The sequence below is a fragment of the Tinamus guttatus genome, unplaced genomic scaffold, assembly GCF_059628265.1.
Source record: "Tinamus guttatus ecotype Peru unplaced genomic scaffold, ASM5962826v1 Tinamus_guttatus_pri_ptg000210l, whole genome shotgun sequence".
Classification (NCBI taxonomy): Eukaryota; Metazoa; Chordata; class Aves; order Tinamiformes; family Tinamidae; genus Tinamus; species Tinamus guttatus.
In genome coordinates, this window is record NW_028288744.1 from 149,778 (window position 1) to 156,883 (window position 7,106).

The 7,106-nt window shown below is 44.1% G+C and overlaps 1 protein-coding gene across 2 annotated transcripts in view; it reads right to left on the reverse strand.

Moving 5' to 3' along the window:
* PGCKA1 (PDCD10 and GCKIII kinases associated 1) overlaps nt 1-6,740 on the reverse strand; it is a 38,300-nt gene extending 31,560 nt beyond the window's left edge. For both annotated transcript variants that reach the window (XM_088524346.1, XM_010223252.2), the window contains exon 1: nt 6,624-6,740. The gene's annotated coding sequence lies outside the window, so the exon portion shown is untranslated. The remainder of the gene's footprint in view (nt 1-6,623) is intronic.
* Nucleotides 6,741-7,106: the final 366 nt, after the last annotated feature.

Consider the following 7,106-nt stretch of genomic DNA (forward strand, 5'->3'; position numbering starts at 1 on the left):
AAAAGCGTATCATTATTCAGACTGTAGTTTCAAAGTATGGTGAAAATGTATAGAAAGTCTTTTAAAGATATAAATAAAGAAAACACTAAAGCATCCGAAGGTCACACTCAAAAATCTTCAAGGAAAAACTGATACAATATCTTAATAAAGACCCTTTCATGTGACACACTTTTCTTCTGCCACTTGGGTTCTTTTGAACTGAAAGGATTTCTCTTTTCTCTTAAATATAACACTTAGATTGATGTGTGAAGCACAGACGTAATTTAATCAAGAGCTGCTGAGAGGGCCTGTGGACTTTCCCATTTGGTTATTTTTAACCAGTTTCCCTAACAGACATTGAGTGATGATAGGTGGCTAAGAGAATGATTAGACACAATGATTTAGTGAATAAGAGTAAAGGGGCTTTGTTAATAATTACAGTAATTATTTCTCAGTATAAGACAGATCCAAAGTATTGACTACTGCATTAAAAAGGATTAAATGTGTATAAAATGTGGTAGTGGTAAGATAGCAGTGAAGTACAGCTGAATCTCCTTTCTGTTATTGAATTGAAACATGCTTATCTTGATTATATTTGCAGCCTTTTTCAGTATTGCACAGGAACAATACTTGAAGGCTACAAAAAGGTGTTCACTCCCTTAAAAGGCTTAGCTTTGTGTGGAATCAAGACAGCTTACTGGGGTTTTGTTTTGTTTTGGTTTTGTTTTCTGTACTGTGTGAAAGAATGGGCTGCATTCACCAAAGTTATCACCTAGAATTGCGCAATTAATTTCCATTGACACGTGGAAATCCTCCAACTTTTGGAGTAGTCTGTGATGCCCAATGGTAGGATAGGAACTCAGGGACGTTTCAAGCCAAGCTCCTCATCCAAAAAGGTGATAGTGGAACCATAAGGGCCGTGTCTCAGATAGCTCTACGGTAAAGCGAATATCTGCTGTCTGGAGGAACTTTGTTGGCCGTTCTGACACACTTCCTCATGGCAAGGCAGTTATCAACACTGATAACTGATAGCGCTGGTTGAAATTTAAAAGCGCGTTAGTTCCTAGCGGCAGTTTGCTCTGGCGCAGGGAGCCTTTGGGAGATGGATGCAGATGTGGCCTTCCCGTGTGGGGCACCGAGGCAGCCCCTCGCTGCCCAGACCTGCTCTCCCCCACACGCAGGACAGCAGTGAACATTGTGAGCTAAATAGTCATCCCCTGTGCAGCTGGGTCCGGCAGTACCCGTTTCAGAGGTGCCGGTGTAAGGGGCTGCCACGGCAGTGCTGTGGAGGCACGAAGCAACTGCAAGGCCGCGGTGCCATGGCTGCAGTGCAGGGGTTGGCCGCGGAGCAGCTCGCAGGAGCCTATGGAGCAGGCCAGGGCAGCCGGGGTGGCCCTGCTCTGTCCTCCTCCCTGCTGGATGCCCTGGGCTGCGAGCCGTGTGGAGCTCCTGCTCTGGCTGTCAGGTAGCAGATGCAGACGAGTGCCTGTCCCGCAAACCTCCACTTAGGCCTACGTGAGGGGGGTCTGGGGCACGGTGACGTGGAGTGAAAATGCTTCAGATCTAGAGGCCTCTCCTGTTGTTCCTGCCCAAGGCTCAGCTGCCGGTTAATGGGTGTTTGGTTAACGGGGCTGGGCAGGCAGGGGCCCTGCCAGGTGCTTCTGTCCAGGCCTCTGTGGTAGCAGTATCCCAGTCTCAGATTTAAAGGTATTTTATTAAACTGTTGTTTGCCATTATGTATTTTTGATCAGCAAATTTTTTCATCAGCAAATTTTGATTAGCAAATTTGTATGTTTTTACTCTGTGCATATACATAGACAGAAACAGTTTTATAGAATGTAATTAATTGCACAATTGCACCAAGCATTGCTTTTTGATGCATACTGGTCAATATGGACTAGTGTTTTCACACTCTGAGTGAGTCCATCCAATTCAATGGAAAATATTCCCAAGCAATTTTAATTTAAAATGAGATTTTAGGGCAGAAGTCAGACCTTATACGTGGCAGTAGCTTCTCAGGCCCCTGGAGACCGTCAGTTTGGAGTTGATGACTGTAGCTTCTGCCTCATTTACATTTCAAATGAAATCTTACGGTATTTTTGTCCTTTCTGCATCTTTGCCTATGAAACTGTGCCCAGCAGTTGAATGTGTATCGTTGCCACCCAGACACAGCCTGATGTTCAGTGGAGACATACGCATATCCCGACAACAAAAACGCAGCACAAATACTAAGCCGTGCAACATCTGCCAGGTTTGCATGGACAAAGAGAACACAGAAACAAACACACAAAGGGCACAGCTAGCGCGATGGTAAATATTGTTTTTTCCATACCCCGCCCAGACCAAAAATAGGGGCACAGAGGACCTTAACAAAGCTTTATTCAGCTCACGGCGAGCCGCCAGCAACCGCTTTTTCCACTGGGTGCAGGTGAGCAAGGTTTGCTTCCCAAGCCAGCGCTGTCCAGGCTCGCTGTGTGCGCGCTGCCCATGGGCACAGCAGGGCAGGGCAGCAGCATCCGAAATCAGGAGCATTACAATCCCCCAAGTGGACCGCTGCCAAGCTGCCTGCCTGGAAAGCAGTGCTAGCTGATAATGTTTTTTTTTGGATTGGGCTCCTGCACAGGGCCAGAGTGTTGGAGGTGAGAGGTAGAGCTGGGTGCTCCCAAACGTCCCGCTGATAAAAGCAGGTTGCAAAGTGGCAGCAAGAAGAAGAGGGAAGCGAGTGCCATGATGGTAACCCAGCAGAGCAGGGGGGAGGCATCTGCGTGCAAGAGAGCACCGAAGAAAGCAGGCCCCAAGGAGGTGGCTCACTCCTCGCTCTCCCCAGGGAAAAAGAGTAACTCTTGTGGATTAATAATAAAATACTGACTCGGAAACACTTCTTTAACCAGAAGGCATCTGTGGCTTTGCAGAAGACATTTGTGGTTAAAGTGAAGAGTCGGTATTAAAATGAGCTCTTGTATAAAGACTGAAGGCAGGAAAAGATTACATCAAAAAGGAAATTTACAGGTTTTGTTTTTCTGCTTCCTATTGTTACAGATTAAGTGTTTAGTTTCCAGTTCTTAATAAAATTTTAAGGTTTCTCTGTAGGTCCAAGCAAAGTGACTCAGAGGAGAGCTTGCAGGAAAAGTGTTACTGTTTCTTCTCTTTCCAATAGTCCCTTTTGACCTTTCTACCAAAACTCACTTATTTGCCTAATTTGATATTAAACTTTCAATAAGCTAAAAACTGCACCGCCTTGCACCTATTCCCATTAGCAGTATATCCTGCAAGCCAATGCTTTTCTTCTCTAGCAAAGCCCAGCTATTCAGTTGCATCGCTGTCTGTGGGGCTTTTTGGGGGCTCTTTCTGCAGCAGCGGGAGGGGAGGGAGCCCCTGCGGAACGTGGGGACTGCGTTGGGAGTGGGGATTCAGCTGCCAGCAACACTGCACAGCACTCCACGTCCACTGAGAAACAGAAATTCCCACTGTTCTGTTTCAAATAGAAATCCCATGGGATTTCTGGAACAACTGGCCACTGCTAAAAATACCATAAGTTTTTCCTCATGAAAGGAAGGACGCTCAGAGAAATGCTAAAGATTTTACTATGGCCACTTTTTTGTTGTTGTAGATGATTCTGGCATTCTCTTCTGACATCATTCTCAGATGGACAAATTTAGGCAGAGAAATGTTAATTCAAGTACAAGAGTGAATATTTTCTGGCTGAGAGTTTCACTGTGTTTCAGTGGGCTGTGTGTGCCACTGAGCTTTTCTTCATCCCCCTGCCCCAGCCAAACAGTAGCAGTGGAAGATGTGGACAATATTGAGGCCGTATTTAATTAAATACTGTACAAACAGAAAAAGACTCTGCCTTCCTGGAAAAGCTTGCCGTCCAAACAGGCGTTACAGGAAGGACTTTCCTAAGGGCCCCTGGCAGCACTGCGGTGATGCCCGAGGCGGCCCCTAGTCCTCAGGCCCCTGCGGTCGATAGAGCCTGGACCCTCCTGCCCCATGAGTTGGAGTGGGATCTGGAGAGCTCCTTCCCCATGCTGGTCCCTCTCCTGCTCCGTCCCCATTTCTCTCCATGCAGAGGCTGGCGGGCATTATAGATGCCTCTGACCCTTGCTCCTGCCCGCTCTCTGTGCTGCCTTGTTTTGGAAAGGGGCAGTTGTGCTTTGGGGTACACATGGCACCTTGGCTTTCACGCAGTAAAGCCCTGGAGCAAGTCCTTGCTCCCAAGGAAGTTGCTTCCCTGAGATCAGGCATGCACAGTTGTGTGGTTAGAGAAGGGCCTCAGTCTGTGGACACATTGCATGCATCCTTCCCAAATGTGTCCACCTTCTACTGGGCTTCCCAAGGAAGCTGCAGCTCACTTCATCTCATGGATCTGCTCTCTGCTCACCTGCCTGGAGCTGAGCAGAAACCACTTTTGGACTAAAGTCTGGTACAAATTTCTTATACCTGCATGTCTTTTCGAAAACCAGGGTTGGCTTTTGATGAATGCTTTGCCTTGCTCTGGTTTTGGGGTAAAGTGTAAACTCTTCTCAACTTTTGCAAGTGTTTTGATATTTGTGTTGGCTTGGTTTCCCCCAAGGTCTAAATGCAAAATTCTCTCTCAGGTTTCCAGTAATATGTTTGAAAGAATCTCTCTCTGTTCTTGTACACCAAAATGGAAGTGTTTGAATTGTGTGTTTTTCCCATGAAGCATCTGTGTTGACGTGCCAAAGCAACATAATAGGTTGGATAATTTCTTCAGCAAAAAGTAATAATTAAACTGGTGCAAATTACTGTAATGATTGTAAAATTGTTGCCATAAAGAACATCTGAGCTACTAGAGTGCTAGAAGGCAAATGTCTCATTTGTATTTCTTTCTTTAGGATATGAGTTACGTTTCATTCTCATTCAATGCCAGGGCTTTCTCGTTGCGGAGTGCCCATACGGATCAGTGTGTGCTCCATTTCAGCACACCTCCCAGCTTACCCAGGCATTTTACCTATTAAACATTCAACAGTTTTAACTGCTGAACTACTAAGTGCTACTTTCCCCTGACCCGCCCAATTTGTACAAACATTTCTTAAAAAAGATTGGCCACGATAGGCTGTTCTTAGCACTTAAGACGCAATGTTCCTTTTCAGGGAAAAGCTGCGTAATAGGACGGCTGTTTATTTGGGGGCTGGTGCATTCCTCTCTCTTCCCCAAGATTTAAGTGTCGCTGTGCAAATAAGCCCCTTATTGACAAGAGTTTCTGAACAAGTGCAGAGGTCAGTTATGTAAGAGTAAATAAAGAATGGTTCTTTCTACGTGCCCTGGCTTCTCTGCCTTCCCAGCACCGTAGCTGTGAGCTCCTCTGCTGGGGCGCCAGAAGGAGAATTACTTTGATAATAGGATTTTTGATGTCTCAGGCTGGACATACTAGGCCTATTTTCATCTTCACCTTTCTGAAAATTAGAGCTAATATGTTTCAGGTGTTCACACCTTGGAAATGAATGGTGATACTCATTTTTTAAAGCACTGTTGATAAACTTGAGGCTCAGACCTTTTGAATATCCATTAAGCACTGGTAAAAGTCCTTTTTGCAAAGCATGTTGAGAGCTTATCTGAACTAAAGAGCTATATATATTGTTTCCATTTCTTTTTAGCTTGTGCTAGTATTATGTACCAGAAAAACTGAAAATTGTTTGCTTGCAATCACAGTCATTGTGTGAGTAAATTAGTAAACCCTGCTTGCTGCTTTTATGGAGTGGGAATCCCCACGGGTGGAAACCTCGTGATGCAGCAGTGATCTTGTAGTATAACGTAAAGTCTGCTGCCTAAAACTGCAGTCTTTCCACGGAGTTAAAGTAGTGAGTGGTTCAAACACTGTCTGTAAACAACTGAAAAACTATCATGAGAGAAAGAAAGAGCTTTGTGATAAAGATTCTGCCCTGGAAAAGTCCTGTGGTGCAGGTGGAAAAAAATGAACTCTTGCAATGCTGACAGCAGTATCAGTGAAACTGTAGCACTCCGTGTGAATACGGATGTGCTTATATGTAATTTTACTTCTTGATTAACAGTGTTTTAACGAAAGCATCAGGTCACTTTCCTCCCCTGTTTGTAATTTTTTTTTCCTTTTGTGTAGCGCTGAAATACATTTCCCATCTGCCTTGCTTAGCCTTTGTAAGATATTTTTTATGTGCACTGAATTATAGAAGGGGAAATCAGAACTTCTGTAAGTTCAGTGAGGAAACCACATCCATTAAAATATATTTGCACTGAAGTAACTGAAAAATACGCAATTCAGACTGTAAGTAAAGTCAGAAGAGCTCTAAATCCCTTCCCTTCACACATCAAAGACATATTAACTCCCCCTTCACCCCACAGACTCTTAACACACCCAGTTCAATAACTAAGCGATCTTAAGGAATATTAGTTTTAGCTTTCTAGTAGTCAGACATTGCTTAAAGAATTGGCTTGTTTGGCTTTCCGCAGAGCTGACTCTGTTTCTGAGTATAAAAACAATACGAATTCTACAACAGGTGAAATGACTGAGATCAGGTATTTTCTGGATAAAACTCTTACATTGTTCTGAAGGCTAAAAAAATGAAGAGAGAACAGAATATGCCCAGTAAACAGCTTCCCTTGAAAGCACAGCGTTACAAGTTTAAAGGAACAAGAACTTTTCCTACCTGTAGCTTTTATGCTGATCAGGAAGTGCAGCTCTTTTCTGATTGCAATCTTCCATGGCTTAGCTCGGCTTCTGCATTTGAATGTTAAATATGTAAGAATCCCTTGTTTAGCTTGGGAGTTTGCATGACCTCTTAATGAGATACTGTAGTTAGTGTCATTGGGTATTAAGGCATCATGTGACTGTAGATGAAAATAAAATCCTTTAAAGTTTGCATTTAATACTTCCTAGAATCTGTAACCCTTTACCTGCAAGCTGGGTACGAACAGGGTGAACCTCTCTGCTTTCTGGTCGGGACTAAAACAATAAAAGAGTGTGTGCTCAGTCATTCCTTTCCTCTGGGACGGTCACATAGGATAACAACAAAGTCCAAGCCTGACGGTGTATTAATGCTGTCATGTGCATCTTTTTGGAATTAAATCTCCCTATGTCAAATTCTGCTAAAGGATTTGGCAGAAAGCTCCTCTGCTGCATCAGATAGTTT